We start from the raw sequence: 19,791 nt of genomic DNA, 5'->3' as shown, positions 1-19,791 counted from the left end.
GGTATAGATAGCAGGAGGTAGATAAGTATATAAGTAGGTATGTACAGAGATAGGTAGATGAATAGTTGGATGGGTGGATGGATGGATTGTTGGATGGACAGACAAATGAACAGACAGACAGGTATGTTTCAGAATTTTAAAGCCCCCTTCAACGTTCAAACAACTCTCATTTGTTTTATATTAATGTGTTCCCTGCTTCTTTCTTTTCTTCTGTCTCTTTTGGTAATATTTTTTTTTCTGTAACTCTTTATCACATAATAAACACTATCCTTTTATTTTCACAAGATTTTACTAATCAAAGAAAGTTTGCCATAACAGACCTTCACTACCATGAAAGTTGTCACTCACCATGCCCTACCAGTCTAATATTACCTACCTTACTAGGCCTTATATTTTTCCCTTTTCTCCTTTGCCATGTTTCTCATCAGCACCATATCTCTCCTAGGGAGAAACCCAAATTCTTCTCACTTAATTATAGAAAACAATGTGGTCAACTTTTGACTTAGTCTCTTTCAGTCAGTCTAGCTGTAGTTGAGATGGAGAAGATCCAGCAAAGTGCTTTCTACAACAAAACAACCATCTAACCCTAATGATTATTTTGATACTTATAATAAGGCATTGATGTTTAGGGTTTTTTTTGTTTCTTTTTATTATTTAATTTATTATGTTTACATAGATTCTAGTGTCTCTCCAAATGCTTCCCCCCTCCCCCATATTCCCCTCAACATCGCCCTTGACCCACTCCCAATAGCTCCCTCCCCCCTTCCCTTCAGGTTTAATTCCATTCCTCAGTTCACATTGTTTCCTGGATTCCTCAAGTGAGTGAGGTCATATGATATTTTTCTTTCTCTGCCTGGCTTATTTCACTTAACATAATAGTTTCCAGGTCCATCCATGTTGTTGTAAAAGGTAATATTTCCGCCCTGGCTGGTTGGATCAGTGGTAGAGCGTCGGCCTGGCGTGCAGGAGTCCTGGGTTCGATTCCCAGCTAGGGCACACAGGAGAAGCACCCATCTGCTTCTCCACCCCTCCCCCTTTCCTTCCTCTCTGTCTCTCTTTTCCCCTCCCACAGCCAAGGCTCCACTGGAGCAAAGTTGGCCTGGATGCTGAGGATGGCTCTATGGCCTCTGCCTCAGGTGCTAGAATGGCTCTGATTGCAACAGAGCAATGCCCCAGATGGGCAGAGCATCGCCCCCTGGTGGGCATGCCAGGTGAATCCCAGTTGGGCGCATGCGGGAATCTGTCTGGCTGTCTCCCTGTTTCCAACTTCAGAAAAATACAACCCCCCCAAAAAAAACAGCAACAAAAAAACAAAACAAAAAAGGTAATATTTTCTTCTTTTTCATGGTCCCATAGTATTCCATTGTATTTATGTACCACAGCTTTTTAATCCACTCGTCCACTGACAAAACAACACATGATAGGTGCTGGCAAGGATGTGGAGAAAGGATAACCATCCTGCACTGCTGTTGGGAGTGCAGACTGGTGCAGCAGCCACTGTGGAAAACAGTATGGAGATCCCTCAAAAAATTAAAAATGGAACTGCCTTTTGACCTAGCTATCCCACTTATAGGAATATATCCCAAGAACACCATAGAACTGATTCAGAAGAAGAAATGCACCCCCATGTTTATAGCAGCATTGCTCACAATAGCAAAGATCTAGAAACAGCCCAAGTATCTGTCAGTGGATGAGTGGATATTTTGTTTTTAGGGTCCATTTATTAAACTATTACCTAAGCATTGAAAATAGGCAGCCTGATTTGGAAAGCCAGCTGTGCGTAAATTTGTGGCAAAGTAAATGACTGTTGTTACATTGTGACATAACTGCCTAAAGCTAAGTTCAAATTCTAAGTGTATGAAATGATTTGGGATAAGAAGTCCACTGTGTTAAATGCCGAATATTTATAAATGCATTCTACAAGAGTCCAAAACAACTTGATTAAAGATGAAAAAGAGTACAGTATATCATATGGCAAGCAACTAAAATTTTTCCAAATTTTTCAAAATGTTTTCTTTAGGTTAACTTCAACAATCTTATTTCAATCTAGTCTACTTTGTCCTAGCCCTGCCACAGAGTTTAAACCAAATTGGGACTTCTTAACCACAAGCATTTGAAAAAAGGAAAACAAGCCTATTTAGAGAATGCATGGACAAACAGGAAAAGGGAAAGAAATATCAAGTATTCAGCTTCCCCATATCTCATGCCTGGCCCTTCAGTGGAAGAAGAAACTAGGTCTTCCACTCAGAATGAATGCACTTACATTTTGTCTATGGGTCCTCTGGGCACACTGAAGTGTCATTCATCTCTGTTTTACTATCTCAGTTAAAGCTAAAAAAAAAAAAAAAAAGAGTGTTTGGGTATTAGAAGAGCCCTCAACAAGATGGACATAATTGCCTCTCTAGCAGCACTAGTTGGTGGCCTGGGCTTGAGGCTGCTATAGTGCTTCTCCTCTCATTTCCTCTCAGTCAGTGTTTGTGCACCTTCTCACTGACCCCCTTTCCAAATTGAGAATATATTTTTCATTTTGTTAGTGCTCTCAAAACTCAGTCAGAAGATAAGAATTTAGACATCACTGGCTCAAATTATTTTCCTATTGTATTGACTGTGTGATTCTATGACACAATACAACCTTATCCTTTTTTCTCTAATGGCAGAAAACCATACTGAAAATACATAATGATTGAAAGCAGGATCCTAAGTTTAATGATTATAAATAGCATTTTGATATATGTCTGTTACTTCAACAGCCATATGTTTTCCAGTATCCAGAACCATAACATTATTTAAAATGCAAATGTTTAATATCACAACAAAGAAAATCTCTAAGCAATGACTTAATGATCAATTTCACCTAGAAATCTTAAAACCTTGTTATAGCAACAATAGTGTGTTCTTGCAGTGGTATCTATATAGTCAAGTTTTCTTTTTACTGTGTCAGCATTGTGTTTCTCCAGGCACTAAAATAATGAAGCTTACTTGGATTTTTATTATTATTTTTCTCACAATATTACATAAGTGTAGCTGTGTCTAAAATATAAGAACTAGAGGATAAGGAAGGGTTGGAAGAAAATAAGAGTCACTAACACTGAAAGGACAAAGAACAACTAAATTTTACAAACACATTTTAAATGGCTATAGCCCAATTCAATGTGTGTGTTACTCCACCTATAAGCCTAGCAAAGTACCAGTGTCAGCACAATACTAAGATATCAGCATCATTCATACAAATAGTCCCTAATGGGCCATATTAAAACCTGCCCTTCAGCCTGACCTGTGGTGATGCTGTGGATAAAGCATTGGCCAGGAATGCTGAGGTCGCCAGTTTGAAATTCTGGGCTTACCTGGTCAAGGCACATATGGGAGTTGATGCTTCCTGCTCTCATCCCTCCCCTCTCTCTCTCTTTCTCTTTTTCTCTTCTCTCTAAAATGAATAAAAATAAAATCTTAAAAAAAGAAAGAAATCAGCCCTTTCAATTCTACATTATGACAAGAACATTAACTTAAATGGAGGCAACATAGTATAGAACTGACATGGTAAAACATTTAAGCTTTTTGACCCTCAGTTACAATAAGCCTCCAGATTATCATTTGTAAAGCAATGTTGATAAGACTATAAATCTTACAGGAGCTTTTTGAGGATTTTATGAGCTATTGCAAGTAAAGCAGTGAATTAAGTAAAAGGGAAAATACTAAAAAAAATGCTTCATTGGTAGTTATTAATATTATTACTTCCTTTTGCCTATTCATTAAGATGGCACTGGGTGAAGAGCAGTGTACATTAATGTAGAAAAAGTAAGTGGAATTTACATATTTGTGAGACCATTTAACATTTTCTTATTACTGTCTTTCCAAGATTAATGACCTACAGGACTCAGTAATATTTTTAGTTTATTACATTTTTTTTTTGGTGTCTCTTTTTGTGAAATCCTATATCCCTACAAAAACAATGGCCCAGGCCTTGGACAAGAGCCTCAGTGCTGGAGCACTGACTAGACCGGTGGAAATCCCAGGTTTGATTCCTGTCAGGGCACTCAGAAAAAGTGACTATCTGCATCAGCCTGGCACTGAAGATGGCTCCATGGAGACACTAAAAATAGCTCAGTTGTGAGTGGCCTCAGATGGGCAGACCATTGGCCCCAGATGGGAGTCACCAGGTTGATCCCAGTTCAGAGGCATATGGAAATCTGTTTCTACCCTTCTCACTTAAAAAAAATATATATTAAAAAAATAATAAATAAAAAGCAATGGTCCACCCATGTTTGGTAATCTCTGTTCTGACAAGAAATGATTCTCACTGATATTTCATAAGACAACAAATTCATTCACTAACCATTCAAGTGAATTTTAATGTAAAAGATAAAGAAAAAATAAAGTGTGGCTGCCTGTGTGAGCAATAAGCTGTGTGTAAATAGGAGATTCTGTGAGTCTATAATATTTAAGCACAGCACTGAAAAGAAAATGCCAAGATGTATGCTTTTCCTGAAAACGTCAACATATTTTGATTTATTCTTATAAGGATACTTAACAAAATAAAAAAAAATAGAAAAAGTAAATGCATTTTGTAACATCTTAGTCCAAAATAGTAAGACAAGCACCTAAATGATGTGAGTTCATAATAAATCACTCTTCTGTTACAAATAAAACAAATACATTGATAAATTTCAAAAATAAAATCAAAATTACAAAGAAATAATATGAATCACTAATAAGATATAAATACATTCTAAAACTCATTTTAAAAGATAAATTCAAATTTAAAGAATATGATATAATTTCTTATACACCAATATTAGAAAAAATTAAAATACTAGATAGCATAAATTGTTGAAGATAATATGGGAATATAAAAATATTCATACAGTACAGATAATGTAGAATGCACAGCTATTCTGGAGAGCAATCTGACAGTACTCAGTCAGATTAAGAGTACAAATACTCTGAACTAACAATTCTGAGCATATATCTTAGAAAAATTGCCCACAAGTCCAAAAGGGATGAATATGGCATTGTGTCTCATTGTGGCATAAGGGGAAATTTACAAAGCCACCACTAGGGAATGGACATGGAAACATGGTGGATGTAAACCATGGAATACAAAAGGCTGTGAAAATCAGTGAGCTAAATGTAAATGTAATTTAAATAATTCATAGAAATATTTTTGCGTAAAAAAATATGAGATTAAAATGAGACGTATCACTCAATAGTTTATAAAATAAAAATACATACCCGTGAAAAAACATGCATTATCTAAGAATACAAACACATAAGGAAAAGATACAAAATAAATATATTAGAATGATTACCTTTCAGGATAGTGGTGGGGAAGACATATGACAAGAAATAGAGATATGAGACTTTATAAACATATATGTCAAAAGGCTGTTTCAACTTTTTATTGGTACATAACAAATTGCCACAAGTTTAGCAATTTCAAAATGCAGAAATTCATTTTCTCATAGTTCCTGTATGTAAAGAGTCAAGACAAGACTCAACTGGATTTTCTGCTCAAGGTCTCACAAAACTGAAATCCAGTTGACAGCTGGGCCAGTATCTCATCTGAAGCTCAGGTCATCTTCCAAGTTAATGTGATTATTGGTAGACTTAATTTTCTTACTATATACGTCACAAACTGCACATTTAAGACAATCAGAAGAGTATCACACTGAAATCACCTTCTTTTTAAAGGTTTGCCTGATTATATCAGTCATACACAGAATATCTCTCTGATTAATTGGTTAATAAATTAATCATAGAAGTATTAAACCACCATATTCATGGATACTGTTCACCTTCAGGAGAACTGAATTCAACAGGATATTTACATAAAAATTTTATAGTATGGAAGTTTATAACTTTTAAATATATATTTTATCAGCTATATCAAGCAAATTAAAAAATGAGTGAATAAATAAAACATTATCATTAACATGTTTGATTTTGAGAACATTCAATGAACTTTACACCCCAAAATTGGAGTATAAAAAAGGATTTTTATACAAATTATAAACATAAAAAAATTAAAACTTTTATAGTTATATTGTTATCAGAAAAAATAGATTATATTTGATATCTACTAGTACCACATTGGTTAAATATAACAAAAGTATTCAGTACAATAGGAAAGTAATGGAAATAAATTATATGGTTTTGAAAAGTACTTTAAAAAGCTATCATTGTTATGTTTGTGTCTATATAAATATTTATAAAATAGTTAGATTTAATTTATTTTAATATTATTTAAAATAAATTATTTTGATATAAAGTAAAATGATAAATTGTTTGTATTTTATATAGTAAAAACAATAAGATAGAAAAGTATCTCTTGCTGAGCAAAAACTTTTTATTCTGATGTAGTCCCATTCATTTATCTTTGCCTTCACTTCTCTTGCCATTGGAGTCAAGTTCATAAAATGTTCTTTAAAACCCAGGTCCATGAGTTTAGTACCTATGTCTTCTATGTACTTTATTGTTTCAGGTCTTATATTTAGGTCTTTGATCCATTTTGAATTAATTTTAGTACACAGGGACAGGCTGTAGTCGAGTTTCATTCTTTTGCATGTGGCTTTCCAGTTTTCCCAACACCATTTGTTCAGAATAAAAAGTTTTTGCTCAGCAAGAGAAACTGATATCAAAATAAACAGACAGCCAACTAAATGGGAAATGTTATTTTCAAACAACAGCTCAGATAAGGGCCTAATATCCAAAATATACAAAGAACTCATAAAACTCAACAACAAACAAACAAACAATCCAATAAAAAAATGGGAAGAGGACATGAACAGACACTTCTCTCAGGAAGAAATACAAATGGCCAACAGATATATGAAAAGATGCTCAGCTTCATCAGTTATTAGAGAAATGCAAATCAAAACTACAATGAGATACCACCTCACCCCTGTTAGATTAGCTATTATCAACAAGACGGGTAATAGCAAATGTTGGAGAGGCTGCGGAGAAAAGGGAACCCTCATCCACTGTTGGTGGGACTGTAAACTAGTACAACCATTATGGAGGAAAGTATGGTGGTTCCTCAAAAAACTGAAAATAGAACTACCTTATGACCCAGCAATCCCTCTACTGGGTATATACCCCAAAAACTCAGAAACATTGATACGTAAAGACACATGTAGCCCCATGTTCATTGCAGCACTGTTCACAGTGGCCAAGACATGGAAACAACCAAAAAGCCCTTCAATAGAAGACTGGATAAAGAAGATGTGGCACATATACACTATGGAATACTACTCAGCCATAAGAAATGATGACATCAGATCATTTACAGCAACATGGTGGGATCTTGATAACATTATACGGAGTGAAATAAGTAAATCAGAAAAAAACAAGAACTACATGATTCCATACATTGGTGGAACATAAAAACAAGACTAAGAGACATGGACAAGAGTGTGGTGGTTACTAGGGGTGGGGGGAGGGAGGATGCAGGAGGGAGGGAGGGAGAGAGTTAGGGGGAGGGGGAGGGACACAGAGAAAACTAGATAGAGGGTGACGGAGGACAATCTGACTCTGGGCAAGGGGTATGCAACATAATTTAATGACAAGATAACCTAGACATGTTTTCTTTGAATATATGTACCCTGATTTATTAATGTCATCCCACTAACATTAATAAAAATTTATTTATATATATATAAAAAAAAGAAAAGTAAGTAATTTCATTTCAAAGAGTTGCCATTTGTAATCCCAACTACAAAATATGAGACACCAAAAAAGTTTTGAAATATATGAGAAAAATCAACATTTTTATCAGTATAAATTAAGATCTAAATAAATAAAAGGATATACCAATTAAAACAGATTATTGGTATAAATTGATTTGGGGCCTGAAAAAATATTTTAATCTAAGCAAAAATTCTTGCTTCAGTTTTTTTTTTCTTCCTTCCTTCTTTCCTACTTTCCTTCTTTCCTTCTTCCTTCCTTTGGTGGAAAGTGATAAACTCACTCTCAAATACATTTGAAAAAATGAAGGATAAAGAAATGTCTTAGGACTCACGAAAAGGAGGATTTTATAATTAACGGAAGATTGAAAATCATGTTCTGCCAGATAGTGAGTTACCTTTATAATACTATGTATTATTGGCACAAATAGTAAACCAGATAGACTGGCAAAACAGAACAAGGTACAGATAAACACACATATGTATACCCCACATCCCAGGTGTTATGCCAAGTAGTTAATAAAAGTACTAGTAGTTTTAAAGTTCACAGTTTTAAGGAAATCAATAAAAGATTGTACTGATATTCTGATCATGTTTCTTTCAATTTTCTGACTATCTAGCCAACCTATTACCCAGTGCCAATAAACAACTGTAGATGGATACAGACTACTTTTCCCTCCACACAAATTGGCCAATCAAATAATCTATCATTCTTAGTCTCATATTTCTGCCTATTGGAAGGTTTTTCTTTACTCTGTGTCAGCCATGGGAGGAGCAAAACGCTGCAATGTTTCTTACTTACACCATATTACCATGCAGATCCATCAATATACTACACTCATATTTTTTTCCTTTTACTAACTACTTAGAGTATTCCTCACTAGGATTTAGATGTGAGTTGGGGAAATGTAGTAGAAATAGGTATGATTGTATTCTCAGACAACAGCTTATATTGTTTACTAAGGCTTTGTGTTCTTTAATATTTACTTGGGTCTAGTCTTGTACACATTGTTTTTATTTCACAATGCAATGTCATTTTGCACCTCTGACTATATATTTCACTAAATACATAATAACCAGTTCAGGCAGTCCAGGCTTGGAGTACTAAAGTAAGCTGCTGAGTTCTCTTCCCTCGTCCATGGAAAATAATTTGGCCTAAGTAGCAGCAAAATGTGTACTTCAGATTAAAACATCTTGTTAGAACATCTTGTCCTAATCTCCCCTCACTCACATAGGCTAAGAACTGTGTGGTTTGACTAGAAATTAGTCACCAAAGTTGATGTTATATGTTGCCTCCCAAATATTATGAGGCCTACCAAATATTACATCTCTGTGTTTATGTGAAGCAGGAGCTTGAGTCTGGTGCCTTAGACCACTTGGCCATCCTGACAAGGACTCTCTGTGTTTATGGTAGGCAGTGAAGTAGAACAATTACTTTTCCTTATTTTAGAAGGGATAACTCAGCATGTCCTAAACCAATAAACACTAAAAATTTCACCCATGAGACAAGGCCCTGAGATTTTACAAGATACATTATCTACTACCCAGAATCCATGTTTCTTATTAAGGCAAATAGAGTCCTTAGTTCTTTATACTCACCAGTTCTGTGGTGAGATAAAGACAACTACATATATTTTGACATACAAATGTTTTGACAATCTTCACCATTAAGATGTGAAACCTAATTCTCTTTCCCTTGAATCTGATGGCTTTAGTGACTGACTTGTAGAAGAAGTGACACTGTATGACTTTCAAGGATTTAGAGCTTCTGCCTTGAACCCTAGGAATGTTTATTCTCCATTACTTCTTTTGAGATACTACTCCTTAAAATGCACTTGTGTTGTAAAAAGACCAACACACGTGAAAAACCAATGTGCTACTACTTGGTCAACAACTCTAGCTGAGTTACCAGCCAATAGGTAAAATCAACTGTCTGGGCCCTGGCCGGTTGGCTCAGTGGTAGAGCGTCGGCCTGGCATGCAGGAGTCCCGGGTTCGATTCCTGGCCAGGGCACACAGGAGAAGCATCCATCTGCTTCTCCACCCCTCCCCCTCTCCTTCCTCTCTGTCTCTCTCTTCCCCTCCCGCAGCCAAGGCTCCATTGGAGCAAAGTTGGTCCAGGCACTGAAGATGGCTCTGTGGCCTCTGCCTCAGGCGCTAGAATGGCTCTGGTTGCAGCAGAGTGACGCCCCAGATGGGCAGAGTGTCACCCCTAGTGGGCATGTGGGTGGATCCTGGTCGGGCACATGCAGGAGTCTGTCTGACTGCTTCCTCATTTCCAACTTCAGAAAAATACAAAAAATAAAAATTAAAAAAATCAACTGTCTGACATGTGAATGAGCCATCTAGATGTCCAGCCTAGACAGTCTTTCAAGTGACTAACTCCCCAACCAAAATATGGATGCAACCACCTCAAATCCTCACCTCAGAATTGTGCATTCAATACCTTCACAAATTCCTAATGTATAAAACTGTGAAAAAAAATTAAAATGATTATTTTTAGCTACTAAGTTATGGGTAATTTGTTATGCAGTAACAGATAACCAAAGAAAGATTTAATTAGCACAACATCATCACTATCAAGATATCCACAGATTATATTATAATAGAAAGCAGAAGAGTTGTTGAGGCCCTGAAGCAAGAAATAAATATATACTTTGTCCTTTCATGTAAGAGTAAAGTGATTCTGATTTTCTTTAATTATATAGATGGTTTAAAAAGTATTTGCTAAGGAAACAACTTCTTAGTGGCTGTGTTTGTTTGTGTCAATAAAGATACAGTAGCTAGAAATATAGCTACAATTAGCAAAACTACCTGATTACACTTATCATAAAGTATAGGTTCACCAGATTACTTTGGATGTTTCATAAAATTATGTCACTGAAAACATAAAAAGTCATACAAGAAAAGATATAAGCATATTTCCATCTAAAATATTAAAAAAATTATTTCAAATAAAGAAAAAGAAAAAGAGCAAATCACCCAACAACCTCCAAAATTCATTACAAAGTGTGAACAAGCATTTCACAGATTAAGATACCTGAAGGACCAATGAAGACTTGAAAAGATGCTCACACTTATTAACAATTAGAAAAATCAATATTAAAATCTCAAATACTTTTTTACATATGCTAGAATAGCAAAACTTAATACTAAGTATCAACAAGAACGTAGAGTAACAAAATTTATAATATAAACTGTCAGTTAAAATGAAAATTAGGCCCTGGCCGGTTGGCTCAGCGGTAGAGCGTCGGCCTGGCATGCGGGGGACCCGGGTTCGATTCCCGGCCAGGGCACACAGGAGAAGCATCCATCTGCTTCTCCACCCCTCCCCCTCTCCTTCTCTCTGTCTCTCTCTTCCCCTCCTGCAGCCGAGGCTCCATTGGAGCAAAGATGGTCCGGGCGCTGGGGATGGCTCCTTGGCCTCTGCCCCAGGCGCTGGAGTGGCTCTGGGCGCGGCAGAGCGATGCCCCAGAGGGGCAGAGCATCACCCCCTGGTGGGCAGAGCGTCGCCCCTGGTGGGCATGCCGGGTGGATCCCGGTCGGGCGCATGCGGGAGTCTGTCTGACTGTCTCTCCCCGTTTCCAGCTTCAGAAAAATACAAAAAAAAAAAAAAATGAAAATTAATACAACCCCTAATCTCATTAAAAAGTTATTACCTTATTAAGTTGAATGTATGCCCCCATAACCCACCAATTCTACACTGATAAAATAGAAGAAAGCTGTGCACATGGACACCAAAGTCATATGTAAGAATTTCATGGAAAAATTATGTGAAAGAGCAAAAATTAAAAGCAACTCAATATTCACAGTCTTGAGACTAAATAAATAACTCATGAGCATTCATACAAAAGAATACTATGTAGCTTTAAAAAATGAGCAACTACAGCTACACACCCAATGTGAATGAATATCAGGAACATAATGTTGATTAAAAAGCAACTTGTTAAAATACATACTACATTATAAAATTCAGGGAAATATAATATTTATTCATTTAAAATTGACATTTTTGAAAAAAAATTGACATTTTTGTAGGTAAATTTGGAAATTTCATACAGTTCTACCTTATATAAATAAATAATAGTAATTTATAAAGAAAGACAATTAAGTGATTAACACAAAATTCAGAACTTACTTATTCACATACTTGGTATGGGTAAGTTAATGAAGAAGAAGCAGTCAAAAGACAGTTCTCAGAACCTGTTCTCAGCATTATTCATTTCAGTGGGGAGAGGAAACAAACAAGTTAATGTCCAGTGAATTATCTATGGGAAAACAGAAACAAAGTGGATAAGATAGATTTGGTGGGCTTGAGGAAGTGAGCTAGCTATTTCACACAAAGGTCATAGAGGATCTCTCTGACTAGGTACAATTTGAGAAGAAATCTGATGGAAATAAAGAAGGGATCCAATGGCTTTCCAGGAGTATTGCATTATTAGCAAAGGGGACAACAGAGGCAAGTATCATGAAAAAGGGTTATGTTTGAATTATTCTGAGAAGACTAAGAACATCTATGTGGCTGGGTCAGAGGAGGTTGATAATAGGATTGGGAATGTGAAAAAAAATAAGGTCAGAGAAGAGCTGGAGACCAGTATATCCTATGAGCCATGATCAGGACTTATCTTTTACCCTGAGTTATATGGAAAGTTGTTAGAGAATTTTAAGAAAAAGAATCATTTATTTTACAAGGATCCCTCTAGATACAATATGGAGAAGACAGGAAAAAGGGAAAGATAGAAAATCAACTCAAAAGCAACTGTAATAATCCAGGCAGGATAAATGGCTAGACTTAAGAACTAGAATAGTCTCCCCTGGAGGTAATGAGGAATGATTCTGGATTTAGTTTTGAAGTAAAAAAACCAATGTCCTGATTCACTGAAAATGCGCTATGAGAAATAGAATCAAAGAGACCTTAAGATGTTTGGATTTAGCATTTAGAAGTGTTAGGGAAAATGTGAGAGGTGGAAGCTGGACAGTGGTGTCTAGAAATAAAGTTTGGGTTTTGGATACTTTAATTTTTTTTTTTTGTATTTTTCTGAAGTTGGAAACGGGGAGGCAGTCAGACAGATTCCCACATGCGCCCGACCAGGATCCACCCGGCATGCCCACCAGAGGGCGATGCTCTGCCTATCTGGGGTGTTGCTCCATTGCGACCAGGGCCATTCTAGCACCTGAGGTAGAGGCCATGGAGCCATCCTTAGCACCCAGGCCAACTTTGCTCCAATGGAGCCTTGGCTGCAGGAGGGGAAGAGAGAGACAGAGAGGAAGGAGAGGGGGAGGGGTGGAAAAGCAGATGGGCACCTCTCCTGTGTTCCCTGGCTGGGAATTGAACCTGGGACTCCTGCACACCAGGCCGATGCTCTACCACTGAGCCAACCAGCCAGGGCTGGATACCTTAATTTTAAGATGTCTCTTCATCACGCAAATGAAGAAGTTAATGGGAAATTAGAAATAGAAGTCTGATGTTCAAAGGAAATTTGTTGGCTAGCAATTAAAATATGGAGATCTTCAAGGTGATTATGATTTTTAAAAAGCTGAGTCTGGGTTAAGTCACCTACAAGTGACTGTTGATAAGGGAGGGTGGAGAATGGAGGACTAAAACCTGAAGCATTTCAGTGCTTAGAGGTGTGGAAGAGGAGAAGCTAGCAAAAATTTAGGAGCACACTAAGGTAAAAAAAAATCAGCACGAGTGGAGTCTCTCCATCCAAGTAATAGAGTATTTCAAGAAAGAGGAATTTACCTCTAGAGGGAGGATAGTAAAGAAATCACAAGATGATGAGAGTAGCCTTAATATTGGTGATGTTTGATTTCAAAATCTGGATGGTTTACAGAAATAATCACTTTATTATTTGTTATAGCATATATTATTACTTTGTTTTGTAATAACTAACACACAATAAAAAAATAAAAATAATTTAAAAATTTATTACCAAGTTAAAATGTCATGGTACAGTGTGGACAAGTCCTACTGGGGGTGAGGACAATGGAGATGCAAAGATCCAACTCCAGGTTCAGTGACACAGATCCACTTTATTTAGGAAGTAAACTAGCTTATATACATGGGTTCAGCCAATAGGATATTACAGCACGTTCCTCAAATCCAATGGCTGAAAAGGTCAGGGAGCTGCGTGGTTGGCGCTGAGTCACTTCCTTATAGCGGTGAGCTTCCTTCCTGGGTGTGCCCAGGAGGGTTCTGGTAGCTGGAGTATTCTCACAGCATTGCATCAGCCATAGCTGCTAGGAATGTGCTCTTTGTTCCACCCACAGTACAGGGGGACAGGGAAATCATTATTTTGACATGTGTCTCTAGAAGATAATCCACCATTTAAGGCTTCATTTGTGAAATGAAGAAGAGACATAGGTAACAGTTGCACTTGGTGCCCAGTTCTAGAAGATACACAACAGATATACTTCACAAAAATTATCACTTCCACTTAATCCAAATCAAATTAGTGTGTAATTTGAGAACTGTGTACATTTGGCAAAAAATGTTGTATATTCTATCTTTTAGAAAAGCATTATATGTTAACTATATATAAATAACCAAATTTTCCAAATTGTTTTTGTAAAACATGCTGAAAAATCTTTACAACCAAAACTGTAACATTAATAGAACAATGATAAAACTGAAACCTTTTAGGTTTATTCATTTATCTTATAAGTACACTAGAGAAAAAAATATAATTTTTCTTAAGACTATATAACTTAACTTGAAATTTTCCCCTTTAAGAAATATACTAATTCATTAGAAACACAATATATCCAAAGTTGTATTTCCTTTTGTTTCAATATAACAAACTCTATGAAATATATCCTGTGCTTTAAAAACTACTTCAGCAGGCCCTGGCCGGTTGGCTCAGTGGTAGAGTGTTGGCCTGGCGTGCAGGGGACCCGGGTTCGATTCCCGGCCAGGGCACATAGGAGAAGCGCCCATTTGCTTCTCCACCCACCCCCCTCCTTCCTCTCTGTCTCTCTCTTCCCCTCCCGCAGCCAAGGCTCCATTGGAGCAAAGATGGCCCCGGCGCTGGGGATGGCTCCTTGGCCTCTGCCCCAGGCGCTAGTGTGGCTCTGGTCACAAAAGAGCGACGCCCCGGAGGGGCAGAGCATCACTCCCTGGTGGGCAGAGCGTCTTAAAAATGGTAACAAGGTCCTGGCCAGTTGGTTCAGTGGTAGAGCGTCGGTCTGGCGTGCAGGAGTCGCAGGTTTGATTCCCGGCCAGGACACACAGGAGAAGCGTCCATCTGCTTCTCCACCCCTCCCCCTCTCCTGCCTTTCTTTCTCTCTCTTCCCCTCCTGCAGCCAAGGCTCCATTGGAGCAAAGTGGGCCAGGGCGCTGAGGATGGCTCCATGGCCTCTGCCTCAGGTGCTAGAATGGCCCTGGTCGCAATGGAGCAACACCCCAGATGGGCAGAGCATCGCCCCCTGGTGGGCATGCCGGGTGGATCCCAACGGTTGGGCACATGTGGGAGTCTGTCTGACAGCCTCCCTGTTTCCAACTTCAGAAAAATACACATACACACAAAAAAAAATGGTAACAAAGCCCTGGCCAGTTGGTACACTGGATAGAGTGTCAGCCTGGCATGTGGATGTCCAGGGTTCTTCCCTGGTCAGGGCATATAGGAGAAGCAATCATCTGTTTCTCTTCCCCTCCTTCTCCCCCTTCTCTCTCTTCTCCTGATTGGTTTGAGCATCAGCCCCAAGAGCTGAGAATAGCTCGGTTGATTCGAGCATTGGCCCTAGACAGGGGTTGCTGGGTGGATCCTGGTTGGGGAACATTCAGGAGTGTCTGTCTCACTACCTCCCATCCTCTCAATTAAAGTAAGTAAATATATATATATACTTTTATATATATATATACACATATGTATATGTATATATATATATATATAGAGAGAGAGAGAGAGAGAGAAATTAATAAATATAAATGATGACAAGCAGTTCTATCTCCTGAAGCATAATTGTATAAGATTGTACAAGGGTCATGGCAAGGAGTGTGGGAAGGAGTACCAAAGAGAGACACCACATGACAAACAGGTCAATAATAAGATTGTTTACTCATTTACAGTGGTTTCTCATCTATTGCAGGGGTTAGGTTCCAGAACCCCCTTTATTATTTCGCATAGGCAAAAGTCCACAAAGTAGTGACCTTATATTTATTTTATTATTTATATATATATTAAGGCTTTATAAATCCTCCCCACACTCATAAACCTTTTCCACACTGTTAATTAATCTTTCTCACACTTATTTTGCTTATTTTACTGCAAAAAATTAAAATAGCAAATATATAAAAATAGCTATATACCACAAAATCCTGCAATATAGTAAAAAATTCACGATGCAAAATTAGATATATACAATTTTAAAATCCGCGATACAGTGAGACCATGAAAAGCAAGCCACAATAGGGCGAGGGACGACTGTGTTACCAAAGATAAACAGCATAGTACCCACTAACAGCAAGCAGAATCTCTCTCTCTCCCTCTCTCTCTCTCTCCCTCTCTCTCTCTCTCTCTCATCTTGACCTCTCTCATATGCACACACACACAGAGTTCTTTCAAATGTAGCTTCTTACACCTTTTTTAATATGATAAAGCTGTTTTACTTTTGTTTACATAATTGACCTCCACTAATGTTAAAGATTTTCTCCAGTTCTATTTGAATGCATGCTGGGGGGATTGTTTCAGAAGAAAAGAGGGAGGTTTTCTGCAGTTCCGGAAAGAGGTATTGCTAGCTTCCAGTCACATGCAGAGGCAAAATTAGACTAACTCTTTAGGATAATTATCTATATTACAACTGCTAGCTTTTGTGCTAAGAGAGAAATTCACTAAATCCTGAAGATATAATCTTAAACCTGGTTTGTACATGCCTGAATCTGTAAGAGCATTTGATTGGGTCCATTTAAAACCCTTTCGTTTAGTTACTTAAAATATCAAAATGATAATTTGACATCATTTTGGCAGAAAAAAAAAGTATTATATTTGTTGTAATATTTTGGAGCCATATAAACATAACACATGAATGGTAGTAACATGATATAAAATTTTTTCTTTAATGAAGAACTCATTTTGCCCATTGACATACATCTTACAAAAGGAAAACATTATCTGTTTAAGATTTTCCCACTCTTTTATTTAAATGGCTCATTGCCTATGGAAATTTAAATATATATGGGTGCAAAAGTTTTCTTTGTCATACAAAAAATGAATATTTTTTTATCTAAGCCTTCATTATGACAAGATTAATTATTCATATCTTTTTTTAATTATTGATTTATTACCATGTAGTCATCAATTTTTCAACAAAAACATCATCTCCTAAATTAATTAGTGTCTCACAATTGTTTAGAGAAATAAAACATAATTATCATCACTTCATCTAAGTTCTTGCATTACATCATTAGTTAATATATACAGCTGTGAAGCAGCACCACACACACTCATGCAGAAAATTATAGCCTCAAAAGTTTTAGCATAACTGTAACTGAATATAAGAAAAACATACTCAACTAAACAAAAATAAGTACATATGTTTTTTAAAATCAATTTAAGACAGAATATTAATATCCTAGAAGGAAATACTGATAAATGTATTATTTCAGGTCCTATTTAAAATTCTATGGTGAACAGCTTATCATGTAATTGTCTCCTTAAATATTAATATCTGTTAGTGAATTTTGACAAACTTGAATTTCTATAAACACACTGACAGATATAATTAAATATGCAAAAATAATTTAATATCTACCTACTAGACAATAAGAGAAGAGAAATGCTTAAAGAGAGATACTTAAGTCATTGCCCCCAGATCACACTAGGTAGTAATCAGATATTCAGCCATTTGTAATATAAGCCCTGCTCTACAAACTGTAAATACATGCTGGTATACAGAGGATATACATACACACATTAAAGATCCATATTTAAAAGAAACACCTTTGAGCATTTAGTCTGGTCCTTCAACTCTCCCACATACTTGTGAAAAAGATACTCTTTTTTTTTAATCATATGAAGACCATTTTCTCCCTCACTTAGTGGACACCTCCCCATAATATATGGCATGATCTGAAGGGTGTATCAGGAAAAACACAGGCAGGAAGAAGAAGAGAGGGAAGGATATATGTACTGAGTACGTCACATATACCAAGTACTATAATAGATATTCCTGTTTAAGTAAATCTGATAAGAAAGCAAAAGTTCTCATTCAAACATATAAGTAAGCTTTTTCAATTCAAGTTCTTTATAATTTGCCCAATCTAAAAAGTTTCAAATGTAGGAGCACAAAACTTGTAATCATAGCACTGATAAACACAAGTTCATGATAATTCAATGTCAAGTTCCATGCAACCGGTCAACAGTGTAGAAATAATCTAGAGGTCACCATAGGATTTTGATGACAAGACCAGGGTGGTTCCTGAGAGCTAAGTTAGCTTATGTATAATGAAGAGGTAAAAATACTATCTATGTTAGGGCTGGTAATAAAGACAGATAAAAAAGACAGAAAATTCAACTGTATGACATAGCAAAAAAGGTATTTATAATAGCTCATTACATGCCAAGAAATACACTTCATATTTTTTAACAACTAATCTAGCTGTGTTTAGATAGTTTTAAAATGTATACTAACAAAATTAAAGAAATATTTATAAAATCTTAATAAAATTATACTGAAATGAGTAAGTTTTGAGATGGTCTGTTATACTTCAAAAGATAACTGGGACTCAAAGTATTATTATAATATAACTAGTATTATAATAATACTAAAAAAAACATTTTCCAAATGAGGTGAAGACTATACCATAAATAAAGAAATAATATAATTAAATAGTAATTAGCTGAACTTCTCAATTTTTCAAATGAAATACATTACCTAGTACCAAACATATTTAATAAAAAGAGAGCAAACTAAATATATTCAATTTTTTCTTTTTTAATTAAAAAAAAAACAGTGATCCCTTGTCTATCATGGGGGTTAGGTTCCATAACCCCCTGTAACAGACAAAAATCTGCAAAGTAGTAACCTTATATTTATTTTATTATTTATATATATTTTAAGGCTTTATTTAGATTTAATATTCTTTTAAAATGTTTTAATTAATATTTTTATATATTTTATGTTGTTTTTAATTTTTTAGGCTAGAAAATGCTTATTTTACCATAAAATAATTAAAATAAGTATATAAAAAACTTATATACCACAAAATCCTGCGATATAGCAAAAAATCAGCAATACAAAATTAGATACATACAATTTAAAAATCTGCAATACAGTGAGACCACAAAAAGTGAACCGTGATATGACGAGGAATGACTATAAACTCAATCTTGAATTTGAGTTTCAAAGGGAAAATCTTTCAACTCAAAATTAACCCATTTGAGCTAATATTCTCATTTGACAGTAAATGATTAAATTCTCATGCAAGCAAGTACTCATAGAAGTGTGGCTAGTAGGAATAGGGTTCCTTCACAGAGGTGCAAGGAAAAGTATCCTGGGAACCTACATATGGGAGGAAAAAGTGTAGTGGTAAGATTTATTGTAAAAGCAAAATCCAAGGAATGTCCCTGGTTCTGATCTGTTTCACTGTGAAAGTTGTTCAGCCTTGTGTTTGTAAGGTCCAGAAATCAGGCCAGTGTCCAGACATTTTGTACCATTGGTTTAGTCCATGTCTCTGTTCCCATTCTGCTAGTTTAGCTTCTGTTCACTGCTGCACCATGGCTGGCACTGTGTTTCTCTACCCAGGCTCATGCTTGGAGCCTGCACTTGGAGTTCACTGGCTGCCAGGGCCCCATGGCTATTGTGGAGAGAGTGCCCTGCAACAAAAGGGGTGAACATGTGTTACCAGATGACAGAGAGAGAGACAGAGAGAGCTGTCTCCGTTAGGCTGATTATATAATCTAGGGCTTGGGAAAGACTAGCCACCCTTTCAAACTACCAGTCACCTCCCAGTCTTTCCTGGGCTTGCCTTGGGTCCTTTACCTAACCAATCCAATTTCTAGAGATCTTCTGGTATTCTGCATCTCTTACCCAATCTTATCCTTTCCCTAGGCTAAGCTCCTCCCGTTAAGGTCACCATCTTGGCTTCTATGCAAGTGCCTCAAAATAGAAGCACT

This window comes from Saccopteryx leptura, chromosome 6, assembly GCF_036850995.1.
Source record: "Saccopteryx leptura isolate mSacLep1 chromosome 6, mSacLep1_pri_phased_curated, whole genome shotgun sequence".
Classification (NCBI taxonomy): Eukaryota; Metazoa; Chordata; class Mammalia; order Chiroptera; family Emballonuridae; genus Saccopteryx; species Saccopteryx leptura.
The sequence above is the reverse complement of the archived record's forward strand: the minus strand, read 5'-3'. Positions refer to the sequence as shown.